At 28.2% G+C, this 6,507-nt stretch overlaps 1 pseudogene; it reads left to right on the top strand.

Annotated features, from left to right (window-relative positions):
- The first annotated feature begins 1,647 nt into the window (after positions 1 to 1,647).
- On the top strand, positions 1,648 to 4,755 carry LOC137654161 (DNA polymerase delta catalytic subunit-like; annotated as a pseudogene).
- Positions 4,756 to 6,507: the final 1,752 nt, after the last annotated feature.

Consider the following 6,507-nt stretch of genomic DNA (forward strand, 5'->3'; position numbering starts at 1 on the left):
TAATATTAAAAAAATGTTTTCCTTTTGTTGTTATTGTTATCCAAAAAATAACAATAATGATATCAACACTACAACATATAATCATTATTTTCATACCACACCCCGAAATAATAATAATCCTTCTTATAAAAACAAAAAAACATTGATATTAATAATAAATAACCAAAAAGTAATAAAGAAAAGAAAGATTTTAAAGGACATAGATGAAAATCTTGTTTTATATATAAACATTTCTAAAAAAAACAATAAACAATCATTTCTAGAGGACGAATTATACAACTTGGAAAAATACCTGAATTGTAACTATATTAATAATTTCATTGTTATAATTTTTCTAGATCCTAAAACGTGGCTAGATGATTATATGTTATTTGTGTCCCTTTTAGAAATTTTTAGAAAACAACAAGAAAATAATACTAATTCGAAGCTTTTTTTCCTGTCCTTTATCATTTCCAATAATTCTCCTCATTCTAAATATTCTGTAACCGAACAACACAGGCAGAGGCTAGTTGAGTTAAGTCGTCTAAATTCGGATACTTATTCTAACATTTCTTATGCAAAATGTTGTTTTAACGCAAATTTAATAGATGAAATAATAAATAATATTAATATTCAATTTAATACTTTGCTATCATTCGGGCGTATTAATTTTTCTAATTTAATGTTTACACGTACGAATGATGATATTAATGAAATCGACAATGATAATATTTTATTATGTTTTCATGAAAATCATGAAATATCTACCGAAAGGATTATTTTTTAAGAGATACTTTTTTTTCATCAAACATTTGATTATTAATATAAGGTATAACTTTGTGATCCACCCGCATAACAAAATCATTTTTATTTTGTATTATCAACCTTTTCACCTCTTTCAAACCATTCAATTCTTTTGTCGCTATTGAATGTTTTTTTAACAAATATTGGTAAATTGTAATCTCGGAACACGACCCGAACGATCCACGTTCAAATTCGTTTTTTAATTCGTCTTTTTCATCGTCTAAATTGACCGCATTATAAAGTGGAGGTATTTTACCCTTATCATAAATTTCTTCTGTGGTGATGAAAACACCAATTATACTTTTTACGTCTTGGTAAATATCTTCTTTATAAATTTCTTTTAAAAATATATTAATAAATCCATAAACACTCATCATGAAATAATTGCCAGATGAGCCGACTTCAGGAAAAATAGCGTATTCTTTCGAATTTATCACATCAGTTATACAATAAATAATAATACTTTCAAATTTATGGCCATGTTTTTTTATATTATATGTCATCCGTGAGGCCAAGTCTTTGGGTTTTAACATATAATAGGTAATACTATCATAATCATCTTTGTTTTGTTCTTCTTGTAAACATTTTTTATTAAAAAGGAATGCATAATATGTTGCCATTTTTTAGTATAACAAAAAAGGTACCCAATTTACAAATTTAATATAAATTTATTTTCCTGGTAATTTAAAAGATATTTATATATATATATAAGCCGTTTATTTTTAAACGGCTTTACATGAAATTGGTATTACGTCTAATAGTTTTTCATAAGATATAATTAAAAAAGAGTTGTAAAATAAGCAAATTGCGGCAATTTTTTGAAAATGGTGATAATAAAAATAGGTTCCTCCAAGAATGGAATAGGCCAGCAGCACCATTATCAACTCCCAATACAAATAAATTGTGTTTTCAGCAGATGGATATTGATTATTATATTGGTTATCCGGTAAGAAAAAAGGAATGTGGTGGTTATAATATGCAGCAGCAGCAGCAGCAGGTACCCATAATAAGATTATTTGGATTAAATGATATAGGGAATACTATTTGTTGTAATGTATTTGGATTTTTTCCTTATATATATGTTTCTGTGAATTTATTAGATTCACAAAAACAAGTTTCATATTCAGACCAAATAAAAAGGGCTCTGAATCGAAAAATCTACTTGAATGAAACAAAAGATCAAATTAAATTAAAGGAATACGTATTAAGTGTAGATAGGGTGTTTAAACAAAGTGTATATGGATATCAAGAAAAAAAATCATCGTCATCATTGTGTTTTTTTAAAGTTACTGTGGCTTTACCAAAATTAATATCTATAGCTAAGATTATTCTTGAAAATGGGTTAGTGATAGATAAACTCACTTTCGGGTTTACGAATCAAATGTTGATTTTACACTTAGATTTATGACAGATGCTCAGATGCCTGGTTGTTGTTGGATCGAGGTACCTATTGGTGAGTGGAAAATAAAAAATAATGAGACAAATTTTAAAAATACTACTTGTCAATTAGAGGTTAACGTTTTTGAGTGGGAAAAAATAATTATTTATGAACCCGAAGGAGAATGGGCGTCTATTGCCCCACTCAGAATATTATCTTTTGATATTGAGTGTGGGGGAAGACGGGGAATATTTCCAGAACCCGAAATAGATCCGGTCATACAAGTTGGAAATGTTGTTACGCGGCACGGAGAGACTGAGCCATTCATAAGTGTTGTTTTTACTTTGAATAGTTGTGCTCCCATTGTGGGCTCTAAAATTTTTTCATTTCAGGAAGAAAAAGAAATGTTAGAAAATTGGTCAAAATTCCTATTGTTTATTGACTCCGATATCATTACTGGATATAATATTAATAATTTTGATTTACCATATTTACTTAACCGCGCCAAGCATTTAAACTTGCCAGTATTTGCTCATTTAGGAAGGGTAAAAGGAATAAAATCTACAATATTAGATACCATAACCCAAAACAAACAAACAGGAAAAAGAAATAACAAAATCATTAACATAGATGGACGGTGTTTAATGGACCTTTTAACAATAATACTAAAAGAACACAAACTTCGGTCATATACTTTAAATTCTGTGTCTTATCATTTTCTTAACGAACAAAAAGAAGATGTTCATCATTCTATGATTTCTGAATTACAAAATGGTAATGATCAGACTAGAAAAAGACTGGCTGAATATTGTTTAAAAGATTCTATTCTTTCTTTAAAATTATTGAATAAATTGATGTGTGTAGTCAATTATATAGAAATGGCACGCGTAACGGGCATTCCTTTATCATATGTTATAAATAGAGGACAACAGATTAAAATTTTTTCACAAATACTAAGAAAAGCCAAAGAACAGAATTTAGTATTACCGGTGTTTGATAAAAAGGAGAGTTTTGAATATGAAGGAGCTACAGTTATTGAACCAAAAAGAGGATATTATAACGTTCCAATCGTTACTTTAGACTTTGTATCATTATATCCATCGATAATGATAGCACATAATCTGTGTTATACAACCTTTATTGATAAAAGATATATTAATCAAATGACTCTGAAAACTGACGATTATATCATTACACCTTCTAATAATTATTTTGTAAAATGTCATAAGCGCAAGGGGTTAATTCCAGAAATTTTAGAATCCTTTTTAATTGCTCGTAAGAAGGCGAAAATTGCATTAAAAAACGAAGAAGATCCATGAAAAAAGAAAGTCTTTGATGGTAGATAACTGGCATATAAAATATTGGCTAATTCTGTTTATGGTTTTACGGGCGCACAAATTGGTAAATTGCCGTGTTTAGATATATCACAAAGTGTTACGGCTTTTGGAAGAACGATGATTTCTCTTACCAAAAACAAGATTGAAGAAAAATATAACAATGCTATAGTTATATATGGTGATACCGATTCTGTTATGATTAATTTTGGAGTTGAAACTTTAGAAGAGGCCATAAATTTGGGCAAGGAGGCGGCAAATCATGTGACTCAGTCTTTTATCAAGCCAATCAAACTTGATTTTGAAAAAATATATTTCCCTTACTTGCTTATTAACAAAAAAAGATATGCTGGTCTTTATTATACAAATGCTAATACTTATGATAAAATAGATTGCAAGGGGCTAGAAACAATTCGTAGAGACAATTGCCCACTCGTGGCTAAGGTCATAAATACTTGTCTGAAAAAAATCTTAATTGATAGAAACCCAATAGAAGCCCTTAATTTTGTCAAACAAACCATATCAAAATTACTTTGTAATGAGATTGACATCTCTCAATTAGTTATTACAAAGGAATTAACAAAAAAAGCAGAAGAATATAAAGGAAAGCAAATTCACAATGAGCTAGTCATCAAATTAAGAAAAAGAGATGCCGGTAGTGCTCCAAAACTTGGCGATAGAATTCCATACGTTATTATATGTGGATTTAAAAAAAGTCCTATTTATGAAAGGGCTGAAGATCCAATATATGTATTAGAAAATAATATTCCATTAGATTATGATTATTATTTAAAACATCCATTAAGTAAGCCACTTATTAGAATATTTGAACCTATTCTCGGTGATAAAACCGAGTCTTATATATTAATAGGAGAGCATACACAAAAAAAGAGTTTACCAATAAGTAGAGTAGGACCATTAAGTCAATTTTTTCAAATACATCCAACTTGTATAAATTGTAAAATTCCTTTATTAAAAAGAAAAATAGTACCCGATGTTGTAGAATATAACGCTTTATGTAATAATTGTAAAGTACACGAAACAGATTTGTATACACACCACATTGAAAAATTAGCTACACTCGAAAAAAAATTCAATCAATTTTGGACTGAATGTCAAAGGTGTCAAGGATCATTAATTAAAGAAGTTATATGCAGTAATCGTGACTGTCCTATTTTTTATATGCGTAAAAAGACAGAAATAGATTTTTTTGGTCAAAAAAAATTATCGATCGTTTTGGCTTGCCACAATAGGTTATAAATATTATTATTATTTCCCAAAAATATTTCATATAAATGGTAATGCTCTTGGTATTATATAGTCATATTACTACACACCCAGAAGAAATAATTATAATGGAGGAAAATATTCTAAAAGTCAGCTTTAAGTTAATTTCAGACAATGCTAAATGTCCTACTAAAGGATCAACGGGGGCGGCTTGTTATGACTTATATAGTGCTCAAAATGAAAATATTCCTGTCGGTCAACGAATTGCCATTGATACTGGCATATGTATGAAATTTCCTTCCAAAATACACGGAGAGATTAAATCTAGGTCTGGCATAGCTCTGAATAATTATGTAGATGTTGTTGCAGGAATGATAGATTCGGATTATAATGGACCTATAAAAGTGGTCTTGCATAATTCTCATCCAAATAATTCTTTTGAAATAAATATTGGGGATAGAATTGCCCAAATAAAATTTTTTTCGGGAATTGATATCTGTTTAGTTGAAAACATCAAAAATGAAAAATGGGAAATAGAATCTTGTAGGGGCAATAAAGGATTTGGATCTTCTGGTAAATAAATAAAAAAAATAATGTCTTTCTGGTAGTTTTATATTTTATATAATCAATCAATTAAGTATATAAGTAATAATGAATAAAAGTATTACACTGAATTCTTTAACTTTTTTTATATACATATACCATTAAAATAGAATTAGTTATCAATGAGTATCATGAAAAAATTAGGCAAAATAAAAACAAAAACATTGGAAAATAAATTAAGAGATTATCTAGAAGGTGAATTGCTGAATCAAAATCTTATTGATGTTGATAAATTATCAATTACCCCAAAAGATTTTGCCCATATTTTTGCAAATGAGTGTAAAAATATTAATGAAAATTCACGCCTTCCCTCCATTATTCAATCATGCATTCATAGAATAATAGAAAACAATATTAAAGAATCAGTTTACATAAAAAAAGTAATGGATATCACAAATGAAAACAAAAATGAAGACGAAGAGTCAAAAAAAATTAATGATATTCTTACAGAAAAAGATTATTATAAAAATCAAGCTTACGGTAATGATATTAATATTGGGTTAAAATTATCCGAATATGAGTACCAGTTATTAAACGAAAAATTTAGTAAAGAAGAAAATGAATTACTATCAAATCAAAATTATATACAAATGATTTTACCCAAATGGGGGGATGATAATAAAATACAGAGAAAATATTGTACAAAAATATGTTGTTTGGATTAAGTTTTAATAACTTTTATTTTATTATGAGGTGCTTCCCCCCCCCACCCCCTCCCCCCACCCCTTAGTCTTAAGACGAGATGTATGGTGCTTTCTTTTTGAATGTTGTAATCAGAAAGTGTCCGATTGTCTTCTAATTGTTTGCCTGCAAATATAAGGCGTTGTTGGTCTGCTGGAATGCCTTCTTTATCTTGAATTTTATACTTTATATTTTCTATAGTATCAGACTGGTTTGCGTCTATTGTTATAGTTTTGCCTGTTAAGGTTTTTATAAAAACCTGCATGATGAGAATTGTATTAACCACAAGAAGTATACGTAATTAATAATCAAGACAAGAAGGCTACTTTTATCTTATATTTTTTAAGTAAAATAAAAATCTAGATATATGAAATATTATAAAATTGTTTTATTCTTTATAATTATTATGCTTATCATAACGTGGATTATTTTAATATCAAACTTTAAAAGTCTTTTTAATATATATGAATAAACCAAAAAAATATTAGAGAGAACTGATAA

This window comes from Palaemon carinicauda, chromosome 15, assembly GCF_036898095.1.
Source record: "Palaemon carinicauda isolate YSFRI2023 chromosome 15, ASM3689809v2, whole genome shotgun sequence".
Taxonomy (NCBI): Eukaryota; Metazoa; Arthropoda; class Malacostraca; order Decapoda; family Palaemonidae; genus Palaemon; species Palaemon carinicauda.